At 38.1% G+C, this 24,330-nt stretch overlaps 1 protein-coding gene and 1 pseudogene across 8 annotated transcripts in view; one reads left to right on the top strand and one right to left on the bottom strand.

The window, feature by feature from the left end:
* The window catches only part of BTRC (beta-transducin repeat containing E3 ubiquitin protein ligase), a 199,907-nt gene that overhangs the window by 30,648 nt on the left and 144,929 nt on the right, over positions 1–24,330 (bottom strand). The window lies entirely within an intron of this gene.
* On the top strand, positions 6,634–7,287 carry LOC142429251 (large ribosomal subunit protein mL42 pseudogene; annotated as a pseudogene).

Genomic DNA, 24,330 nt, shown 5'->3' with positions numbered 1-24,330 from the left:
AACTGTTACCACCATCCAGCCATTGTGTAAAGCACATTTGTACATTTGTTGCCATCATCATTCTCAAAATGTTTTCGTTCTACTTGAGCCCTTGGTATCAGCTCCTCATGTTTTCCCCTCCCTCCCCCACCCTGCCTCCCTCCTTCCTGAACCCTTGATGATTTATAAATGATTTATTATTCTTTCATGTCTTACACTGTCTGATGTCTCCCTTCACCCACTTAAAAAGTCTTTTTTAATGATTGATTCATTTACCAAGCATCTACAATGGGCCAAACAATATTCTAAGTGCTAGGAAACCAGTGAACAAAATAATAGTCATTGTTACTGTGGATTTAAAATCTAGCGTGAGCGCAAGTTAAGCACGTAAACAGAAATTATAATGTAGATAGTCTTATGAAGAAAATAAAGTAAGATACGAGGGCAAAAAATAAGTGTGTAGCTCTGTTAGGAAGAATTCTAAAAGGGTCCCAAGACTGCAGGCCCATACTTTCTCTATTATTAGAACAAACATTAATGTGGGTACTGCTGTGAGAGATTTTGCAGATGTAACTTAAGTTCACAAACCAGTTGAACTTACGATAGAAAGATAACCCAGGCAGGCCGGACCTAATCATGAGAGTTCTCTGACTGGTACAGACAAAGTAGGAGGCCATGAGATTAAGGAATGCGGTCACCTGAGAGTACCTCCTAACAGACAGCCTGCAAGGAAACAGGGGCTCAGCCCTACAACTGCAAGGAAGTGAATTCTGACAAGAAAACCGTCCACCCACCCCCAAGACCCTGCACAAAAGAAACCAGCCTGAGCCAAGACATAGCTGTGCTGGAGCAGATTTTCACCTACAAAAACCATGAGCTAAGTAAATGGATGCTGTTTTAAAGCTGTTAAACTTGGGGCAATTTGTTAAGCAGCATAAACAAATTTAAGAAACTTAATATAATTGTTTTTATTTGAGGGGTAGGGGATGGCGTCTCTGAAGAGATGACATATGAAATGAGACAAACGAAATGAAAGAATAAATGAGGGATGAGGTAGAAATGAACCCAAGTTGTTATTTGGGGGATAGAGTGGTCTGTGCAATAGAAATCTCTAGACCAATGGTCTTAAATTGACACGTGTCTGTCATGTTGAAAGAACAAGAGGCCCAGTGTGACTGCAATAGCGCTAATCAAAGAGAAACCAGTGTGGAGAGATTGGTTGGTGTCAGATCACTTAAGTCATTTTGATGACGGTAACTAATCCACAAAGGTAACCCTAAATCAGAGATCCTCAAACTACGGCCCGCCAAGGACATTTATCCGGCCTGCCGGGTGTTTTTGCCCCATTTGTTTTTTTACTTCAAAATAAGATGTGCAGTGTGCATAGGAATTTGTTCTTTTTTTTTTTTTAAACTATAGTACGGTCTTCCAACGGATCTGGGGGACACTGAACTGGGCCCCTGGCCTAAATGACTGCAGTCCTCGAATACACATATGCTGTCCCTCTCATCAAGCAGTGGCATTCACAGCCTATCCTTTGAACGGGGGCTTGCACTTCTAACAAAATATGGAAAAAGAGACCTTCTAAGACTTCTGAGTCCAGGCAGCTTCTGACTATTCCTCCTTGGAGTCTTGAGTTGCCATATAATAAGTGCAGGCAAGTCTGCTAGAAAGGAGGCCTAGAAGATGAGAAGCTATGCAGACAGAAAGATCACATGCTGAAGCAAGCACCTAGGAACTTGGTGTGATATGATGTGACTTCAGTTTTCAAAGGATCACTGGTGTGTAGAAAAGAGGCCACATATAAGAACACTTAAAAGATTACTTCAGTGGTCCAGGGAAGTGGTGACAACCTCTCGGACTAGAGAGCTAGCTACAGAGATGGTAAAAAACAATTGAGATTCAGTCAATAATCTGAAGGCAGAGTCAAGTGAATTCACTGATTAGGCATGGCATGTGAGGGTAAATTCTGACAGGTTGCAGATGTAACTGAAGTTCACAAAAAAAAATTCTGAAATGTTTTGCTACTGTGAAGAAAGTATAGGTTTTCTGTAGAGGATAACCACAAAGCAGTATGCCCGGTACTTTCAAAGAAAATGTGATGGATCTCTGGCAAATTTGATTTGACTGGGAGATCCTTGTTACTAGAGAGTTTATCTCTGCTAGACATTCTGAATGTGCAACATATCAAAACAGTACCAAATCTAGACGATCCATTTCTGCTATTAACGCATAGGCTTACCTTATTTCTAAAAGTTAAATTCTACTAGTATATTCAAGCTTCTTAACAAATGGTCCCTGGTATGCAGTTGAAAATATATTTTATACAGAAAAAGCTGCCACCTGTAAACAGCAAGCCCTTGGTGTAGAGGTGGACATTTTCTAGCATAAATGCCAGTGTTGTCTGTGCTATAGACTGAACATGATTAATAAGAACCTTGTTGGACACAGGCCTTGGGGGACTTCTGGGCTGCTTTTTTGTGTAGGTTATTTGTTTGCATCTCAGGAAAAGAAAAGTCATGAAGTGTAAAGCAAGATTTAAAAAGCCAGCAAATAGGTGGGCTTACACATTTGACCAAATGCCACTCCCTCACTGTCCAAAACCAAACCTCCTACTCTATCGATAAATTTTTATATAGTGGCCCTTTGTCTTTTAAAAGGTGCACATAGACTTTGAGTTGGGTGTTATCCAGAATATTATTTCCTAGGTAAAGACCAGAAATGCCAGTAAACAAAAAACAACCAGCAAGTGCATGATATGACTCTGTTTATACTTTAAACAAACCAGATGTTGTTAAAATCAAGGGAATGTGTGTGCCATACTATGATTAGTGACTATCAGACTATTAACAGTTAAAACTGTCTTTGGATTTCACAGGTTTGGTTGTCACATTGTAAGAGCCAAAGTTTACTGAAATTTATCTTTTGTGCTTTCTATGATCAAATCATAAATAAGTGGGACCTAGCAACAGTTGACAAATAGAAATGAAATGAGAAAGTGTATAAGAATGAAATACAAACAAAGTGTATGATTTTACCAACTATTCTTCTGGTAAAGATAACGTATAAATGGTTTTGGCTGTACAGACTTGTAGTCACCACCTTCTAAAACTGTGCATATTACAAATCTTCATCAATCAGCTATGTGACATGAAACAGGTTTTTCCGAGGCTCTGGTTCCTCATTTGTAAACCAAATAATAGGGAAGAACAAATAAAATCATGAAAAGTATGTTTAGCATATCACCTGGCATATAGCAGCGCTTAATAAATTATAGCTATAAAAACTAGTTTAATAAGGTTATGATGTTCTTGGAGCTGAACTCCCACTCACTGTTTAAGACAAAGACTTCTTTGTCACTATTTCTTGTTAAGTTTTCATTGCAATGAAATATACCTAAAAGTACATAAATTTGAGAGTATGTTGGGGGCTTCAAAAAGTCTACGGAAAAATTCCATTACCTTTCAATTCTATTCTCCATGAACTTTTTTTTTGAAGCCCCTGATATGCAATGTAGCTTTCACAAGATGCACACAGTCATGTCACAAATAACCAGATCAAGAAAGAGAACATTCTGAGCCTCACAAGCCCCCTTGTGCCCTTTCCTACTTTAGGGCACTGTCCCCTTGAAGGGCAAGCAATGTATCAACTTCAATAGGAACTCTATACCAACTTCAACATCTGTTTCAAACTCTACCTATACAATTTACAGCAGCATTAAAAAGAACATGAGGGGGGAGGGAGGGGAAAAAGGGAGCTGATACCAAGGGCTCAAATATAAAGTAAATATTTAGAAAATAATGATGGCAACATTTGTACAAATATGCTTGAAGTATGGATTGTTATAAGAGCTGTAAGAGCCCCCAATAAAATAATCTTTTAATTAAAAAAAAAAGAACACACAACACTTAGGAATAAATTTAACAACCTATGTGTAAAACTTGTGAACTGAAAACTACAAAACATTGCTGAGGGAAATTAAAGCAGACCTAAATAAGGCTTCATAAGAGATCTATCATATTATGGATAGAGGTCAATGTACATATATTTAAATGTTAAGTATTAAGATAGCAGATGGACTTGGGGCCTCTACTCAAGGCATACCTGAACACAGGAACACTTTGTTCTAATAACCTGGCACACTTCGATACTTACATTCCTGATATGATCGCTGAAGACAAAATGGGTGCGTAAGCATATGTGAAGAAAGTAGATGGTGTCTGGCTATAAAAGGATAAGAGTGTCAGAGGTCTTAAAGGCTTGAGGGTAAACAAGTGGCCATCTAGCAGAGAAACAACTAAGCTCACATGGAAGAAGCACACCAGCCTATGTGATCATGAAGTGTCAACAGGATCAGGTATCAAATGATCCAAAACAATTATATTGATGTGAATGAGGGGGACTGGAGTGGAGACCCAAAGTTCATCTGTAGACAATTGGACATCCCCCCACAGAAGGGTTACAAGGACGATTCAACCAGGGTGCAGTACAGCACCAAGGACACAAACAACATTCCTTTAGTTCCTCGCCCCCACTATCATGATCCAGTTTTTTCTTACAAATCCATCTAGACTGGAGTACAAACATTGGTACAGATAAGAGCTTTGGACACATGAACTTTAGGACAGTATTGGGAGTAGCAATATCATGAGGGTAGGGGGAAAGTAGTGGAGGGGAGAATGGGTAGAAAAGGGGAACCAATCACAACATTGGGGATATAGACCCCCATTCCCCGAGGGGAACGAGTAACAGAAATGTGGGTGAAAGGAGACAATGGATGGTATAAGATAGGAAATAACAATAATAATATATAATCAATCAAGAATTCACGAGGCAGGGAGGGTGGGAGAGGAAGGGGAAAAAAGAGAGCTGAAGTAGAAAGAAAGTGTTTTGGAAATGTTGATGGCAACAGATGTACAAGTGTGCTTAGTACAACTGAATGATGGATGGTTATAGAATTTGTAAGAGCCCCCCAATAAAATGGTTAAAAAAAGTATCATGTTCATGAAGTAGACGCAATATTGTAAGATGTCCATTCTTTCCAAACTGCCATTAATGCTATGGCAAAAGGAAAATTGACATGGTGATTCTGAAAATTTAAGGAAATGTATAGGACCGAAGTGTTATTTTATTTTTTCATTAACACATTTCTTACATTTATAGAAAAAGTGAGCACAGAGTTCTGATGTGTCCCCTGCCATCTGCAAAAGTTTCCCTTATGAACATTTTTATTAGTGAGATGTATAATTGACAGACCAATATCAATACATTATTATTAACAAAATGCTACAGTGTTTTTAACTCTTGTGTTACACACAAGACCTAAATTAAAGGCCAAACTTACTTGACAAATAAAAACACGATAGAAGAATTATATACCGAATCTAAAACTTTGAAAGCAAGAGTAATCAAGACCATGGGTTTGGGTGCAACCATGTGGGTGACTGGAACAAAATAGAGTACAGAAATATACTTACATTTGACTGTTTTTATAAAGATGCCAAACTAATTCAGTGGTGGAAAGAATAGCCTTTTCAATAAATGGTGTTGAAACAACTGAATACCCATTTGGAAAAGCATAAATAGTATTCTGTACCTCACACAAGGTACAAAAAGTTAGCTGGATGTTTTGAATTTGCATACAAGAGCTAAAAGTTAGAAAATGTCTAAAATGGCAACTCTTCCATGTGTACGGACAGGAAGACTCAGTACTGTTAAGCTGCCAGCTCTTTCCGATGCGATCTATAGATTGAATGCAACTCCAATAAAGACCTTAGCAAGTTACTTTGTGGAAATACACAAACTGATTCTATAATTTACATGCAAAGGCAAAAGATAGAGAATAACCAACATATTATTAAAGAATAATAACTGTATTAGGCAGGGTTCTCTAGAAAAACAAGAAGGAATATAGCAGCTAATTAGTCCACAGGCAGTACAGAAGGTTCAGTTCAACTCACTTCCATGCCACAGTTAATACACTAGAAAGTCCTTCAATTCACATGGGCTGCTGGGTCCAAGGTCAAGGAAGCAGACAGTGGAGTCCTTCCTCGGGCAAAGTAAGCAGAGTCTGTCCACAGGCAGCAAAAAGCTAGGTAGCTCACCAACAGTCAATAACTGGAGAGCTTAGATAAGCAGGCCCAGATGAGATATTGAACACAAGTAATGCAAGGTGACAGGATCCACCAACCTCACACTCAAGCAATGTAGGTACCAGCAGTGTGGTGAAGTAGGTCTTGAAGGAGCTTCAAACTCTAACAACACATTCCATGGGTTGGCTTGGCCCACAGGTAGTGTAGCTCAAAGGTTGAGGCAGAGAACTAGCAAAGTGCAGCTGCATGCTTCAGCACACTCAGATCACCAGAGAGCAAAGGGGGGTGGGGGTGGGTGGGCACGCACTTGCAGAGCCATTTATCTCGTTGCCCTCCGATCAAACTGCAACCTGATTAATCCCACATGTCAGGTTGGCACATGGTCAGGTTGGCACATGGTCAGGTTGGCACAATCAACCTAACTATCACAATAACAAAGTTGGAGCACTGACACTACTGAATTTCAATACTTATTATAAAACTACAGTGATCAAAGCAGTGTGGGACTGACAAAGGTATAAACAAATAGATTAGGGGAACAAATCAGAAAACCCAGAGGAGCCGATGGGAGACAACATGGCGGTTTCACCATGAGGACCCGTCAAGGGATGAAAATAGATGTGCCTGGAAGCAGATGTTTCAGTTTCTCTGCATAACATCTTTTGCCATACCGTCTGATACACATATCTTGGTCCACCATGGCAGTAGCAGCAGTAACATGGGCACTGTCAAACAGAACTGCCCTGAAACATTTCTTATCAATTCAAAATGGAGTTTTATACAGTGTTTGTCATAAATCTACACCGCCTCTACCAGATGACTATAATTGCAAGGTCGAGCTTGCTTTGACATCAGATGGCAGGACAATAGTATGCTACCACCCTTCTGTGGACATTCCATAGGAACATACAAAACCTATTCCTCGGCCAGATCCTATACATAACAGTGAAGAAACACATGACCATGTGCTGAAAAGTAGATTAGAAGCGAAAGATCAGCCCCTTCAATAAGGACCGATGATAGAACAACTTAGCAAAATGTTCTTTACCACAAAGCACCGTTGGTATCCTCATGGGCAGTATCACAGACGTCGTAAGAAATTGAATCCTCCAAAAGACAGATGATTTCGAGGTTCTCATTAGGAATCATAGAGAAATGTTATCTTTTGCCTCATTTGCCACTTGAGAAAAATATCCGATGTAGTCCCTACTATGTTACAAATAAAGTAATTTTAAAAAATATATGAAAAAAGAAAACCCAACAATATATTCATACAAATAGAGTCAGCTGATCTTTGACAAAGGAGCAAAGGCACTATATATCAGAACAAAGACTTATATCCACAAAGAAGTCTTAAAACTCAACAATTAAAAAAAACCAATTAGAATGGATGTGTGCAACTCAAAGAATTTAATCAATATATATGTTTAGAAATTGTTGAATTGGTATATGTTATGCTATATACACACACACATAAACTTTATCTTTGCATATACTTTCTCAATAACAAAATGAAATTATTGTAAAATTATAAATAAGATGAAATAGATAGCTCTGAGTGATGAATTGTATAGTGGGCTTTGTAACAGTCACTCAGCCATGAAGCTTTTCTGCTCTGAATTAGGTTTAAAAAAATGAGGATACTAGAAAGTTTATATAGTACAATTATTCTAAATTAATCATATGTAATTAAACTATTCAGTTATAAAAATGTGGTATCATGGTGGCCTAATTATTGGGCTGCTAACTACAAGTTTAGTGGTTCAAAGACACCAGTTTCACGAATAATTTATAAATTATCAAGGAGATCTGGGGGAGGGAGAGTGGGGAAGGGAAAAAAATGAGGAGCTGATACCAAGAGCTCAAGTAGAAAGAAAATGTTTTTCTTTTTTTTTACCCAGCTTTCCTCCAGCCCGGAAAATGTTTGTTTTTTTTTTTTTAAAGATGATGACAGCATATGTACAGATGTGTTTGACACAATGGATTTATGTTTGGATTGTGATAAGAGGTGTAAGAGCCCCCAATTAATTAAAAATAAAAAGCCACCAGTTTCTCTATGGGAGAAAGAAGCTTTCTACTCTGGTACAGAGTACCAGTCATAGAAAACCATGGGGGAGCTCTACCACAGGCCTGTCCCGTCGAGGTGCTATGCGTTGGAAATGCCTCGACGGCAATGAGTTTGGTTTTTGACTATATTTCAATTAAACAAAAGGAAAACTTAAAAGGCGGCCACAAAGATATGGCCACCTCAACAAAGACAAGTTGTTGCTGTTAAACACTGTTGCCTTGATTTATGATGCTCCTGAGCATTACAGGATTGGACTTGTGATTCACGGAGATTTTTCTAGTTGACTTTCTAGAAGCAAATCACCAGGTCTTTCTTCTTAGTCCGTCTTAGTGTGGAAGCTCTGCTGAAAACTGTTTAGCATCATGTTGTTGCTGTTCTGACCCATAGCAGCTCTATGCAAAACAGACGAAACCCTGCACAGTCCTGCACCATCGCCATCCTTGAAACTGTTCCTGCGCAATCTAACTCCTCGCGGGCCTTCCTCTTGTTGGTCCCTTCACTTTACCAAGCATGATGGAAATATTTCCAGAACAGTCTTGCCATCTGGCCTCTAGGAGTACTCTGGCAGGGGAGATCAGTTTGTCTTTTTGGCAGTCCATTGTAATTTCAACTTTTTTCTCCAATACCATATTCAAATGCATCAGGTCTTGAGTTTTCTTTATTCAATGTCCGGCTTTCACATGCATATTGTGTAGTGGAAACTACCTTGGCTTTGGGTCAGGAGCAAGATAGTCCTTAAAGTAACACCCTTGCTTTTCAATATTCTAAAGAGGTTTTATGCAACAGACTTACCTAATACAACACATTTTAAAAATTTTCTTTTTTTAAATCATTTTATTAGGGGCTCATACAACTCAATGTTTTGATTTCTTGACTGCTGCTTCATGAGCACTGATTGTGGACCCAAGCAGACAAATCCTTGACAACTTCGAACTTTTGTCCATTTATCATGATGTTACCTGAGAGGATTTTGGTCTTCTTTACACTGAACCATAACCCATACTAAATGGTGCAATACTTGGTTTCATCAGCAAGTGCTTCAAGTCCTCCTCACTTGCAGCAAGCAAGGGTGTGTCTGCTGCATATCACAGGTTGTTAATAAGCCTTCCCCCAATCTTTATGCCACATTCTTCTTCATATCATCCAGTTTCTTTTATGGTATGTTCAGCATACAGATTGAACAAGTATGGTAAGAAGATACAATCCTGTTGTACACCTTTCCTGAATTTAAACTCTGCAATATTCCCTTGTTCTGTTCCCACACGTGCCTCTTGACTGATGTACATCTTCCCCGTGAGCACTCTGTAGTGATCTGCAATCCCATCCATAGTTTACTATGGTCCACACAGTCAAATGCCTTTGCACAGTAAGTAAAACACAGGTAAACATCTTTCTGGTGTTCTCTGCTTCGAGCCAAGACCCATCTGACCTCAGCAATGATATCCCTTGTTCCATATCCTCTTCTGAATCCAGTCTGAACTTCTGGAAGTTCCGTCAATGCACTACAGCAATCACTGTTGGATAATCTTCAGCAAAGTTTTGCTTACATGCGATATCAATGATACCATTTTATAGTTGAGCATTCTGCTAGGTCATTTTTTTTCTTTAGAATGGAGACAAATATGGATCTCTTCCAGCCAGTTGGCCAAGTAGCACAATAACCTCATGAGGCCAGTTTTCTTATGCCCATTCTTTTTCCCTGAGAGCAACTGGTGGGTTCAAACTGCAGACCTTGCAGTTAGAAGCCCAACTTGTAACCTACTACCCACTATGTCACTGCTACCTCATTCTCTCACTGCCATCCCGTCGATGCTGACTCATAGCAACTCTATAGGACAGGATATAACTGTTCCTCTAAGTTTCTGAGACTGTAAGTCTTTACAGGGGTAGAAAGCCCTGCCTTTCTCCCTTGGAGTGGTTGGTGGTTTCAAACTGCAGACCCTGAGGATCGTAGCCCATATATGTAACCACCATGCCACCAGGGCACCCTATACAACGTCATTGTACTCAGTAATAAAAAGAACATATTATAGCTACTCAAAGCGACAAAGATGACTTTTAAAAACATGAACTAAATTAGGCACAAAAGATTATATATTTTATGAGTCGACTTAGATACCACTCTAGGGAAGGCAAATTCAACCTGCAGAGATAGAAAACAGATCAGTGGTTGCCCTGGGGCTGAATATGGGGGTGGGATGTCTTGGTAAGAGCACAAGGAAACTGTCAAGGACAATGAAAATGTTCTCTATATTTTGCCTGTTGTGTGCCAGAATCCACTCAATTATAAACTTAACATGGGTATATCTGATTGTATACAAATTAGGTCTTAATAAAGTTGATTTAAAAGAACAATTTCTAAAGATGAACTTTAAAAGTTACTCTCATTAAGACAGTTCTGAATAATAGTGACCTTCTAGACAGAGTAAAACTGTCCCTGTATGTTTCTGACCCTGTAATTCTTTATGGGAGCAGAAAGGCCCATCTTTCTACAGTGGAACAGCTGGTGGGTTACAGCTGACCTATGTAGCTGACCTGGTTGGAAGCCACTATACTGCCATGGTCCCTTGCTCCTAAGGATAGAGTATACCTTTCGATAAATGCCACACTTATAATTGTTTCATTGGATCTACAGTATTGCATCCGTAGAGCACTCTGGAAGTAAAGGTCTTTGTTTACCAAGTCTATTCCCTGTATCATTCTCCCATCTGGGTTTTCCTACAGATGTCTAAAGCAAAGAAAGCAAAAAGCTTTGGTTTACAGTTAAAATAAAACCCCCAAATCTCAATTTGAGGAACTCTCAACATCCACAAGGGCACCGTGAAAAAGCTCAATTATTTAAAAAAAAAATCAAAAGACTGTATATTAGAAGACTGTATATTAGAAGAGTATGAGAGAGAAAGTAATGGTTAGCAGTAGCAGCAGAATTGATTTAGCTTGCCTAGCAAAAGCCTGATGAGTCAAGTGTCTGAGAAAGCTGACAAACAGCCTCAGTTTGAAGGCAATGCTAACTTTCTGCCACCCCTGCACATCTCTTTTGCTTTTCTGTTTACAATACGCAGTTACCCAGAATAAAGAAGAAGGAAAAGAAACTGTTAGGTGACAAGCACACAAAATACAAGGAGCTAAGTATTTATATGACCGTCTTCCAGATTAGTCCTCAAAGGCTATGGGCTAACATTTTCACCTGAAAACATATTACTTGTACCACTTTCCACATTACCATGCATTTATTTGACACTGCAGCTATTTCCTTGAAGCTAGGAAGGAAAAAGAAAGCCTCGTCAACAGCTGCTAGCCTATCCACACCACTGCTGACTTGGCTAACTGCATTACGTACAAGCTGGAAGAGATAGCATGGGCTGCCTGAACTTGACGATGAACCATTGTTTCCAGGTTGCACGCAAACCCTGCTTTACCACTAGGAAGGAACGAATACATAGAAAGAGGAAAGTGGACACGGGGGTGCCAGAACTAAGCAAAAGAGTATCCTAGCTGCCAAATGAAGAATGAACAGGAGTGGTAGTAGAGAGTGTGGAGGAGTGGGGGGTGGGGATACTCTGCAAAAGCAGAAGAAAGATCAATTAATCCAAAAGCTGATTAAATGATCAAGGCAAGAGCTGATTAAATGATCTAGGGTTAGAAGAGGTACATTTAGGAAGAACTTAGAAGAAATACATTTTTCCTTCCTAAGAAAAGTACAAAGAGAAAGGGCTTCTTTGAGAATGCAATGTCAAGGTTATAATAACTATTTCAAAGTAATGATTTACTTCTTTAGTAAGGATGATCCTGAAGGATGATTAATCTGCTATATTGTAATCCTGGAAGGGGAAGGAACTAGGGTAATTACTCCTGTGGCCTGCAGAATTGTGGTGAAACTATTAAGAATTTCCAGTTGGATGTAAAAAGGTTGGTCTGTGTTTTCATTGTTCGCTTGTTGTTTGTTTTTAAGGGAGAGGGGAGAAGTGATTTTCTCCAGACAGAACTGAAGTTAAGAAGAAGAATGATACTGTAATGGTCAACAGCACTGTTTCCCAAAGTGGGCAATATAATCCCCTGGGGGTTGCTGGGCTGAGGACCCAGGAGGGCTACAAAAACAGACATCTACACTTTATCCTAGATTATGGGTTATAGTCACCAAAGTTTTGAATAGCCAGAGGTGCTGAATAATATTTTTTTTCCAAGAAGGGACAGGGCAAATAAATTTGGTAAATTATTGTCTGACTAGGATTAGATCAAGCCATAAGAACATCTCGGAATGGAGATGGTGCTGGTAAGGAGACTAGAACAGCTCTAGAACTCCTAAAGAGCCAGGGTAGAAAATGAATTAGGAATCCTAACGGGACTGAGCCCATTTTTTGACAAGGAGATTTCAAGAAAAATTAAAATAATCTTGCCAAAAGTAAATTCTCAAAAGTAAGATAATAACTTTTAACATTCTAATTTTAGTTCTTAAAAATGTTATATAGCTATCAGTGGTCAAAGAAGTAGTCCATTATATTTTTACTATTTCGGGCACAGAGATTATGAGGTAAGTGGAAAGAAAATAAGAAAATAGTGGCTACACATTAAGAATTGAACATACATTTCAAAAGAAGTAAACATCACATTTCTCAGTGGCATTATTGCATTAATATTTTACCAACTTCTACTAAACATGATTACATATTAGGTGAACTCATAAATATGTCAGATCTGATTAGTGAATGTGGAAGACAGGAAGGGGTAGATTTGTCAGCAGAAGGAAAGTTCATATTATGAATCTGACTGATTTCTAATAAACCAACAAGAAAAAGCTCAAGATCACTCCAATTCTGCTAAATAAAACCCACTAAGAAATGAATTTACAAATGTCCTAGTGTAAGTGATAATTTAAAGGCTGCACACTTGCTAATGATTTCCCCTCTATTTACTAACTATAGGAAAAACCATATGTAACATTCATCCAAATCAAAATAAAGTCTTTTTGGTAATATCCTGATTTTTGAGGTAGTTAAAGGGGGCAGGAGAGTCACTTAGCATCTTCTAGGTTTCAAAGCCTAGTCTCTTGTTCTTTTTATTTCTTTTTTTTTTTTTAGTGGGCTCCATGATGCAACTTTATAGCTTCCAGGGTGATAGGTTCTTTTGTTCTAAACCAAGAAACTTGCAGCAGTTTAATTTACTGCTGCGTTATTATAGCTACTAACTACACACACCTCCAAGGCTGATAAACCCACTGATGTAGACAGTGCCACCTTAAAAGGATTTTTGGATGGGGCCTACTGAAGGGGGGGGGGCAGGAAAAAAAAAGGACATAATGTTTAATTATAAGAAATGATTGAAATAGGCACAGACATACCCCGGGTGCCTCTGCACTGCAGCAAGCTCTAAACTTGTTATCGTTAATGGTTTAAATTTCACTGTGCTAATCATTTCAGGACACAAGCCTTTCTTGATAATCTAATGAATTATTCCAACATCCTTCAGCAAAAAAAAAATCCTCCATGACAGCACTAATTACAAGACGTTTTCCCAGTGCTTATGTAAAATATGACAGAGCAGCAGCTTAGGGAATTGCAGAAAACGGCTTCTAATTTCCACTGAGAAACTGACAAACACCTCTCTTTCATCTCTCCCAGCTCTCAAGTAAGATTTAACTTTCTCATTTAGTTAATTACCGAGTGAGGATCATCATTTCCCCGGATCGGAGCGGCACAGAGCCTTTATCGTGTTAACTTGTGAACTTGATCGATGGCTGCTGCTAAAACTTAATAACTTCACCCCCTGGCAAATTGTAAGATAAATATAATAGGAGAAACTCTGACAGTAAAAACCTGCCAGAAATGAGCGCTGTGTTTATGTTTCTTTGCAGGCAGCAAAAAAACAACCGACAGCTTATTACTGGTTGCGTGTTACTTATATTTAAAAGACTCCAGGCAGTTAACTTTCCACATACTGTTCAAACTTTCTCACAAGATGGGGGAAAGACTGGGAAAAGCATCCGTGAGGCAGACTTGGGGGGTAGGGAGGAAAGAAGAAAAACATAGGGAGAAGGGATCAAGTAAATGTTGCAAAAGCTTTCACATGTCCGTTATCATGGTCCAACCAGCATAAATAGGCATGCCCTTACTTTTAAAGTAGTAAGAATTTTGGACTTTGTAAGATACTTGTATGAACTATATCTAGAAGAAGCAAAGCAAGGGAATTTTGCAGATTCAAATTTTTTTTCAATGATAGTGGGTCTAAGCCTGAAGAATTCAGTTAACTGCAGAATTCCTAGATCTCTTTTCAAAAACCCCTGCAGCTAGAAAACCATTCACTAACTATACCATTTAACTCTTTCTGAACCGAAGGGCTCACTAAAACTAGGAAATGCATAAATTAAGTCTTGAATATTCCATCTAGTCCTACAGTCTTCCACACCTTAACAATTGAGAAGGAAATAGAGTCTGATGATAGCTTTTATACCTACCTACTTGGAATTTTAACACATAACTGCACTAGAACTGGTATCACGGCTTACCAAAGTAAGAATATATGCAGTAGTACAAATTATTAACATGCTTGGCTGCAAATTGAAATGCTGGAGGTTCAGGTCCATCCAAAGGTATTTTGGAAGAAAAGCCTGGTGATTTATTTCTGAAAAATCAGAGGAACCTATGGAGCAAGTTCTACCCTATATATAATACATGGTCACCAAGAGTTGGAACTCATTAATGGCAACTGTTAATAATAAATGACATCAAGGACAATGGAAAAGGTATAACAATAATACAATAGCTGATATCTAGCTCCACTCCTGTTTCCAAGAATGGTAACAGGAAGAAACTGACTGACTATATTTAGTATACAAAGTCAAGAAAAGGTCTTATAGGGCTAGAGTTATTAGCCAAAGAGTGACACTGTCTTTGTTTAATACCCACAATGATAGCTGAAGGCTTCGTGCCAGGGATTGAGGGTCCACCATTTTTTAAGTTCAAAATACTTAAAAACTGAATAGAAAAACAGCAAACCAAATTCATAATCACTAAGAGGATCAAATTTATTTCTATTTTTAATTGTTTATACTTTCATTAAATAAGGATCTCTTGGGAGTCAAAGAAAGATTTGATCAGGACCAGTGGTGTGAGTGGTGACACTGGGAGAGCATAGGGAGGGTGAGTTGGAAAGGGGGGAACCAATTTCAAGGATCTACATGTGACCTCCTCCCTGGGGGACATACAACAGAAAAGTGGGGGAAGAGAGACGTGGGACAGAGCAAGATATGACAAAATAATAATTTATAAATTATCAAGGGTTCATGAGGGAGGGGGGAAGGGGAAAGGAGGGGGAAAAAAAGAGGACCTGATGCCAGGGGCATGGGTGGAGAGCAAATGTTTTGAGAATGATGAGGGCAACGAATGTAAATATGTGCTTTACACAATTGATGTATGTATGGATTGTGATAGATGTATGAGCCCCTAATAAAATGATTAAAAAAATTTTCCCACTCCACTGAGAATCTCAGGCCAGCCACATGGGCACTAAGCTCAACTATCACACTTTTTAACCTATAGGAAACATACCTACCTATTCCCCCTACCCCTGGAATGTCAATTAATTTTGATGAAAATATTTATGAACTAAAAATATAAATAGCATTTGTACTATATATTATTATATATTTAGAAAATATGAAAACTACAAAAGCACAAAAATATAAAAAATGCCTTCAATTTCCATCATCAACAAATATACTGTTCAATATGCTAGCAAATGTCATAGATTGATTTGTATTCTCCCAAAATGTATGTTAACTGGGCTGGGCCATGTTTCCCAGTGGTTTGGCTATTGTGCAATGATTCCCAATGAGGTGATCCGATGTGATCGGAAAATCAGCTGTAAGGGGATAAGGGTGGAATGTAGCACTCTCACTCAGGTCATCTTTTGATCTGATGGAAGGGGAGTTTTCCTAGGGTGTGGCCTGCACCATCTTTTATGTTATAAGAGAGAAAAGACTAGAAAAATCAGAGACTTACTATCTTCAAAGAAAGAAGAGAAATTAGTGAAATGTGTCCTTTGGACCTGGGGTTCCTGCACTGAGAACCTCCTAGATCCAGGGAAAGATTGATGTCAAGACATGGTTATCTCTAAGGAATGAATGTCAAGCCCACAGATATTGAAAGACAAACATTTTTTCTGAGTCACACTGGGAGAGAACAAATTCCTCTTTGTCAAAGCTATCTAACTTGTAGTATTTCTATTATAGTAACACTAGATAACTAGGACACTCATCCACTGTCATTATTCTGACTCATAGCAACCCTATTAAAAAGAGTAAAATTGCTCCCTGCGGTTTCCAACAGGAGCAGAAAGCTTCATTTTTCTCTTATTGAGGGACTGCTGGGTTGGAACTGCTGATCTTGCAGTTATAAGCCCAAAGTATAATCCATTATACCACCAGAACTCCATGACAAGTAAGACAGTAAGTACATATCTTTCTGGTATATCTTAAAAATCCCTTTCTATTATTCTGTGTGAAGGTGTGGATAGGATAATTCCACATCATCTAAAGGATTATTTGTCCACATCATTAAATTAATCGAAGCAGATAAAATTAATCTCCTTTATTAAACACCTTAGAGAAGTTAATACTTGATTCTTCAGGGTATAGAATTTCAGGTTATTGTGATTGTTTGAAAGAAAAAGTGAGGGATAGAAGGGGAGGGAAGTGGTGAAGAAGGGGTAAAAGAGTTGAGGAAAACAGTGGGAAAAAGGGAACCAGGAAGATGAAGGAGGAGCTGAAGAGAGAAGAGATCAGGAGACTGGGAATGGGAGAGGAGATAGAGGGAGAATAAGTGATGAGGCTGGGGCAAAGGAAAAAGGACAGAAGTGGAAAGGGAGAGAGATGAAGGAAGGGTTGTAGAAGAGGTGGGAGTGGCCAGGGGAACAATGGGGTACCTGGATAAGAGATAAGGTGCATAGAGATGGAATGGGGGAGAGGAATATAACCAAATGCTAGCTCACCTGTTCTAGAAAAAATAATGTGCTTGTTGGACAAATAGGAACTCTCCCACACTGCTAAACAATAAACATCAAGAGGGAGAGGAGATGAAAAATTATTTTCTTAAACCACTACTTAATGTTTTAGGAAGAGTCATAAAGTTTAACTGCCTGAAATCTGGTTGCTCTTTTTATAAACCATCCTCAGATAAAGGTTGCTCATCTGGATGTTAAATGATGCTAATATTACCAAAATAAAATATCTATGATGGCGAAATTTTAAGAATCTTCTTCCCAACTTCCCCCTCATCTCCTCCCTTTATTGAGCATCAAAGTTAAACTCTACCATAAATAACAGGGAAGAATGGTGCCATTGGCTGCCAGAGGAAAACCACAAAGACACACTTAAAATACAATTCAAAAAGTACACGGTGGGGGGATGGGGGGGGGAAGAAAGCTTTAAATAAAGGAGAAAAACAAACAAGCAAACAGCAAAAAAACACACAAAAAAAACGAACTCTCCCCCTCTTTGTGCTCTTAACTAATTCTCGCATTTTTGTATCCTATAACTCTCAGACCTGGTAAAACTTGCTCCTAAAGCTACATCCTGGATTAGGAAACTACAAGAGGTTTGGTTTTTTTTTTTTTTGATAGACTCTCAAGAAGCTAACTCAGCTTTCTAGAAGAGATTCAACTCTTTCCAAATGCTTGTTAATGCATGTTAAATGCAGCAAGAAATAATCCTATGAGGCAGCAGCACGGGCCTCTCCTAGCTGCAGTGAATGAAGTAAATGACTTGTAACTTCTGGAAGTCGTGGTTATCTGCAGGTAAAACTTTAATAACCCTTGGCGCATCAAGGGACTAAAGACATTTCTCTCTGGAATACTTGGGTAATTGTTTTCTTAATTTATCCAGGAAAAGCTTAGTTTGGATGCAGCATCTGTTTTTCAGCAGAGGTGATCTAAATAATTTGCTCAGATTCACATGTTAGTAGGCCTGACTAAATTTCAAAATGCAATTCAAGTTATAGAAACTTTTCATCCTGATGGAGCCTTTATAGTTTATGATTTATGTAATAAAATATCATTAAAAAAAAATAAAAAACCCATTATGTTTTAACATCGATTCTACCATTTACTTGGGGTGTGATCTAGGATTAAGTTACTTTTAATCATTCTGTGCCTCCATTTTCTCATTTGTGAAATGGTCATACTTCTAGTACTTCCCTGCAAGATTTACCAGGACGATTCAAATAAGAGAATGCATCCAAAGACATTAAGAGTAGCTGGCATCTACTAATAAGTTCATTATGATTTTAACTAGACACGATTGTAAGGCCTATGTTCCTGATTGTGCGAAGTTTAATATTCTGTTAAATAAAATTTTTGCCTTTACCATAATTTTATGTCCAGAAACCTCAACTTTCAAAGATTTTAAGCTCAGTAGATCAGTTTATAACATAAGCCTGTATCTATATAGATAGAAGTTCAAAAATATCTGATAAACTAAACTTTTAATCTAAACAAGTATAAGGGGGAAATATTGCTCTTAGAAGTACAATGGGTACATGCCTTGTGGTGTAAACCTATGCATTTGATATTGGTGCAGTGAGTTAAGCATTATAATCACAAGGTCAGCAGTTCAAACCCATCAGCTGTTCCACGGTACAAAAGCAGCAGCTGATTCCTGTGAAGATTTACAGCCTCAGACACTCTATGGAGCAGTTCTCGTCTGTCCTATGGAAGTAGGTAAGAGTTAGAATCGACTGAACGTCAGTGGGTTTTGGTCTCTCACCAAAGGACTCCCTGGGTCAACACAAATAGTTAAGCAACTGACTACTACACAAAATGTTGGTGCTGAGCCTCATCCAGAGATATGATTTGCTTCTAAAAGGTCACCACCACGAAAATCTAATGGAGTACAATTTTGCAAGACATATAGGGTCATCATGAGCTAGAATTAACTTAATGGCAGCTGAAGGAACTCTCACCAAGAAAAATGCTGCTGCTACTACTACTACTGCTATGTTGAAGTGCATGAGTATTCTAATTTTGCAATCTTTAAATTGTTTTCTAAAATTAAATTTATGCATTTTATGTAATATCACTATGCAAAAAAATGTAAGAAATCAAAGTAAAGTTGAACCCCCAAAAAGGAAAATGCTAGGCAAATTACAGAACGACAACAAAACCCTCAGCACACTACCCTAACTTTACAAACTCCCTTAAAAACAACTTGAAAAAAACTCTAGTTTTATCACAGCCAACATACTATGGCCGCTGAGCACATTTTGCTTCCTCTTGGATTTCTATTTTGTTGTATTGATTAGCACAGACAGTGTTAAGGCTAACAACAGACTAAGATTCTGGCTATCATCAGCACCTCTTGCTCTTAAAAATTGACAGAAGAACTTTTATTGCCTTAAATTTTGTCTGAAGATCATTTACATCCCTGCACCCCTTTTCTAGTGTTTCATGGTTCAGAAATTACAGATTTCTGAGCTTTCTGGGAAAAGACACTAAATTTTTAAAAATCATTTTATTGGGGGCTCGTACAACTCTTATCACAATCCATCCATCCACTGTGTCAAGCACATTTGTACATTTGTTGCCATCATCATTCTCAAAACATTTGCTTTCTACTTGAGCCCTTGGTATCAGTTCATTTTCTCCTCCCTCCCCACCACCCACTCCCTCATGAACTCTTGATAATTTATAAATTATTTGTCATGTCTTACACTGTCCGACATCTCCCTCCACTCACTTTTCTGTTGTCCGTCCCTCAGGGAGGAGGTTATATGTAGATCTTTGTAATTGGTTTCCTCTTTCTACCTCACCTTCTCTCCATCCTCCATTGCCACTCTCATCACTGGTCCTGAAGGGATCATCTGTCCTGGATTCCCTGTTCCCAGTTCCTATCTGTACCAGTGTACATCCTCTGGTCTAGCCGGATTTGTAAGGTAGAATTGCGATCGTGATATTGGTGGTGGTGGGGGTGGCGTGCAGGCGGTGGAGGAAGCATTTAAGAACTAGAGTAAAGTTTTATGTTTCATCGTTGTTACACTGCACCCTGATTGGTTCGTCTCCTCCTTGAGACCCTTCTGTAATGGAATGTCCAGTTGCCCACAGATGGGCTTTGGGTCCCCAATCTGCACTCCCCCTCATTCACTATGATATGATTTTTTTTCTTTGATGCCTGATACCTGATCCGACAGGCTGGTGTGCTTCTTCCATTTGGGCTTTGTTGCTTCTGAGCTAGATGTTTACCTTCAAGCCTTTAAGACCCCAGATGCTATATCTTTTGATAGCCGGGCACCATCAGCTTTCTTTACCACATTTGCTTTGCACATATTTGTCTTCAGTTATTGAGATACTGGGTTTTGCAAGTCATATCCTCTGCCCAACACCTCGAATGGTTCAAACTCCTCTTCATAAATTTTGTATATGTGTATTTGGGGAGTGGAGGTAGGATGGAAATATGAAAATCAAGTCTACAGATACCTCCATAACGCTTACTTATACACTTGATTTACAAGAATTGTGTTTTTCCTTTGTAGAACTTGCCTTTTTTTAAAGCATGAAATGGTTTCTAAAGACATTTTCTGTTTCACTGCCTTACCTTTTTAAGCTGGATGTGGAGCTTAAGTGAATATGGAGCACTACAAATATGAAGCTCAAAGATAAAATGGTTTGCCTAAAATGTTTCTATGTGTTGAATATTCTGAAGTTACTCCATCTTTATTTTCTATTTAAGGAATATACATAATGAAATTTGAGACTTTGGAAACTGTTATGAATTGAATTGTGCCCCCCAAAATGTACATGGTTGAGCCTAACCTCTATGCCCGGGGGGTTGTTGGATAAGCTTTGGGCGGCTTACTGTCTGCTCCATGGACAGTGTCATTGAGTTGGCATTACAATGAAGGCGGTGGGCTTAGCATTTTCATTTATGCTTTTGGTTATCATATCATCTGGGTACGAGCTTGCTGTGTTATCTTAATTGGACAGGATTCTTGTCCCTGTGTCTTAAATCAAAGGAGCCCTAGTGGCTCTGAGGGTAAAGGACTCAGCTGCTAACTGAAATGTAGTTCTAACTCACTGGCAGTTGGAAAGGAATGAGGCACCTCTGTGCATTTGCAAGGATGTACAGACTCAGAAACGTTATGGGGTAGTTCACCCCATGCTTTAGGATCTATAGGGTTGCTATGAGTTGGAAATGATGCCATGGCACTGAGGGGCAAAAAAATGAGTCAGGGTCTACTTGATGGCAATGGGTTTGTTAATTTTCCTTTTTTGGGGTTGGTGTGTGTGATTTAAGGCAATCTCTTTTGAAATGTAAGAGATTAAACAAGAGATGAGGGTGAGAGACACGCCTTGTCACATGAAGGTTGTCAAGGCTAGAAGCTCACACACAGGCAAAGACCTTCCTCCAGAGCAGAGAGAAGAAGGCTTTCCTTTGTGAGCTGGAACACTGAACGTGGACTTTTAGCCTCCTGAGTTGTGAGAAAGTATTTTGTTTGTTAGAATCCATTTACTTGTTTTATTTTAATTAAAAAACCAGTAGGTAACTTAGAACCAAACCATTCATGAATGATTTTTTTAATAGTTGGCACACATACTCACACACTTTCATATGAAAAGTGAGGCAGTAGGATATAAAAGGGATTTAGATTTAGGCCACTCCTATCACTGATTAGCTATGTGACAAGGCTGTGGCCTTGGTACTTCATCTGTAAAGTGAGTGAGTAAACTGGGTAATATGAAACTCAGTTTAGCTCTTGTGTTTCCATTTTATGATTGATGCCATGGTAAATTAAAATATACCTCAGTAAATAAAAATAGAGGTTGAGCATTTGTTTTCTTTTGTTTTTAATAATTTTACTGGGGACTTTAACAGCTCTTATAACAATCCACACATCAAGTGTATCAAGCACACTTACACATGTTGCCATGATCATTTTCAAAATATTTTCTTTCTACTTAAGCCCTTGATATCAGCTCTTTTTTCCCCAACCCTCCTGCACCCTTCCACCCTCGTGAACCCTTCAGAAATTATATATTATTTTCATATCTTACCTAAAATTCTTTCTTTAAAAAGTTTTATAGATATATATCTTACATATATCTTAAATATTTTCCATGATATTATTTAAGCAAGCAACATATTCCAAAATCCCACAAATAAATCACTTTTCTAAAACAATTGCATTTAATGCAAATAAATCAGTCTGAGTGATAGATATACAGTTAATATATTATTCTCTAATTTTCCTAGTTTTTAATATTTTCTGCTTTCTTTTATATTGAGGTTTTTCTTGTTTTATTTTGTTATTGTTGGTTTTTTTGTTTTATATATTTTTCTGTATATAAAATCTAGGATAGGTAAATTTATAATGACAGTAAATGACTAATAGTTTCTTAGGGGGAAATGTGGAACAAATAACAATGATTATAAGAAAGAAGAAAATGTTCTAAAATTGACTGTGGTGATGATTGCACAACTCCTAATATGATGGAACTACTGAATTGGATGACATGAGAAGTAGATGTCAATAAAACTCTTAAAAAGTAGTGATACTGTCTTGCTGAAGTACTCTTCCCCTAGTATGCCTCTTTTCTTTTACTTCATATGAAGGCAAGCTTTATATTGATTTAATGGAACAACTTGTCTCATTCAGGGCAAAGTAAAGTAGTAGGTCTACATAAAGAGTCTGGGTCCTTTTATACTTTTATCAAAATCCTGACAGTCAGATGGATGCTGTTCTCGTCCAGTTTTAATTTTTAGCATTATGCCCCATGCCTAGTGCATCTTAGAGATCTTTTCCTGTCTGATTCTAAAGATCATCAATGCCTTCAAGGTCAAGGTGACATATTACTCATTAAAATAAACAAACACATATGAGGAAAAAGTGTGTTTGAGAGATTAAGTTCTTTGGAAGATGCAAACAGAATGTGTGGCATTATGTTCCATGAAAATAGTACTTTTCAGTACTGAGCAATTTAGCAGATTTACAATGTAATTAAGGGTAGAAAAGTAGGGTGATAGCAGAATGGTCCTGAACTACTGAAGTTGGGAATTAGAGGCAGGAGAAAGGTAAAAATCAAGAATATTGGAGGACATATTCTTAAGGATTAAATCCAGAAGCCTGAATGTTAATTATGAAGTAGATAAAATAAATGTACACAGAGGCAGTATTAGTGTCAGGTTCAACCCTTGCTATGTAAAACTGATAAGATTAGTTACTTCTATAAGCCTTAACTTTTTCACTTGTGAAGGGGAATAATACAACTTATTTCTCAGGATTGTTACAAGAAATAAGATTATGTATGTAAAATGGTTAGCACAGGGTCTAGCAAAAAAAAGTTCCAAAAAGGTAGCTATTCTGTTTGACAGTATCTAAAAAATCTAGCTCAAGAATTTAGACTATACCAAGAACTGCTCACATAATGTTAACCTATATACCAAACTTTAATCTAAATAATGAAACTTCATATCAAATTCCCCAGGACAGAGAACTCTGAACTAAAAAAAAAAAAAATTTTTTTTAACCACCAAAGCTGACATGATTAGGGAATAGAGCTTAGAGGGAAAAAAAAAAAAGATTTTAGATAGGATTAGGATTTCACAGTGGCTCCAAAGAGCCAGACTCTGGGTGTATACAGTCATCTCACTTATACAAACCTATGAGGGTTATTTTCTGTGCCAGTGCAGTCCTAGGTAATACAAATGTCAAATGTACAGAAATATTGACAAGTTGATTTTGAAATTTACATGGAGATGGAAATGATCATGGTTATTTTGAAGAAAATCAACAAACTGAAGGATTTACTATAAAGTTATGATTTTGCAAAGTGATGCAAGTAAGACAGTGAGGTATCGGCACAAGGATAGCGACACTGAAACAATGGAAACAGATACACTGGAAATAGATACACTGAAACAATGGAAACAGAATAGAAAGTCTAGAAACAAACTAACTCACTCACTCACATAAGTTATGCCAAGGAAACAATACAATGGGAAATACAAGAAGTCAAAAAGAATTGCTACGGCAAATTCTCAAACAAAACATGTTGAACACATACATCTGCAACCAGTAGATGATTGTAGATAAATTCTCACTGGTTTCACTAACACAGCTGTCCAAGTTCTGTTGGAGCGCCTTCTAAAATAAAGTCTAATAAAAACAGTGGCATCTCGGGACCTTCTGAGCCAGTTCAATTTAAGGG

The sequence above is a fragment of the Tenrec ecaudatus genome, chromosome 16 (genome assembly GCF_050624435.1).
Source record: "Tenrec ecaudatus isolate mTenEca1 chromosome 16, mTenEca1.hap1, whole genome shotgun sequence".
In the NCBI taxonomy this organism is placed as follows: domain Eukaryota; kingdom Metazoa; phylum Chordata; class Mammalia; order Afrosoricida; family Tenrecidae; genus Tenrec; species Tenrec ecaudatus.
Note: the sequence above shows the minus strand (reverse complement) of the source record. Positions and strands in the feature narration are given on the sequence as shown.